Source organism: Propithecus coquereli, unplaced genomic scaffold (assembly GCF_000956105.1).
Source record: "Propithecus coquereli isolate 6110/MARCELLA unplaced genomic scaffold, Pcoq_1.0 Scaffold174, whole genome shotgun sequence".
Lineage (NCBI taxonomy): Eukaryota > Metazoa > Chordata > Mammalia > Primates > Indriidae > Propithecus > Propithecus coquereli.
The window spans coordinates 420234-421368 of NW_012142080.1; positions in this window are offsets into that span (position 1 = coordinate 420234).

A 1135-nucleotide genomic window follows, 5' to 3' on the forward strand; every position below is an offset into this window, starting at 1 on the left:
CTAGAGCATTTTATTATCAATTCAAGACTGTCAATATTATGTGGAATCTAAAGTCTACAATACACTGAGTCACATTGATTACATCATCTTTGACATAATAAGTAGAAACTGATGAAAATTAGCTTTCCCAATTAACTTTTTTATTATGGGTCTATTTGACATAACAAAAAGCTATTCGATCTAAAAAGCTATCCAATCCCCAGACTAAAAGTATTCTGTCTACACACTAACACACATATTCTTTTGGGTTAGAAGTAAAGGGAACCTAGTGCCTTAATCTATAGGCTTTGTTCCGACTGACTTCAACCAGTGATACGTAGTTTCTTGATAGGTATAGATGTTCTTTCTCTGAAAGCTGACTACACTGTCCTGTGGATTGAATTTAATAAGAGAGCTCTCATCTAAATAACGCCTAGAGTTTTGGACTCTTTTATATATTAGGAGAATGGGGGGACAGCATTCACATCTGCAGCAGGAGCAACAGCCATCACGCTATGAAAGCACAAAGTTTATATAACTGTGAGGAGAATTTCCATTTCTGTGATTGGTTCCCTACAGTTGGTTGTTCATTCCCTTCCTATGACTGGCTATATGCAAAATAGTAGATGTGATGTGTTGATCTGAGATTTAATTCATGGACATGTTGACTTTGCTATTCCACCTATCTGGTGGTAGATTTTACAGATAATCAAATTAGGCAATACTCATATTGCTATGTTCTAAGATTCTATTGCCCTATCTGGGACTTAACATAGCATTTTAGACACTTGTGTACATTAAAGATAATGTCCAGAGATCTTTTGTCCTCTGGCATATTGATTTCTGAGGTTCCAGATAGTGGCTGCTCCATCAGCTTTGTCCCCTGATTGACTATAATTAAAGATTTCTGTCACTACTAATCAGCAAGGTATAGACAAAAGAAAAGAATATCATATCTGGTGTTACTGGTCTGGATTGTAATCTTGGCTAGGTTATACAATAGCTGAGCCACCACAGGAAAACACACTGTCCTCTCTGAGTCTTGATTCCTTCCTTTTAAAATAAAGCTAATAATGCTAACCCAGCTGATGATTATGAAGAACAAACACGATAAAATAGAAGAAAGCCATTCTACATATGAATGGTAATTCACATT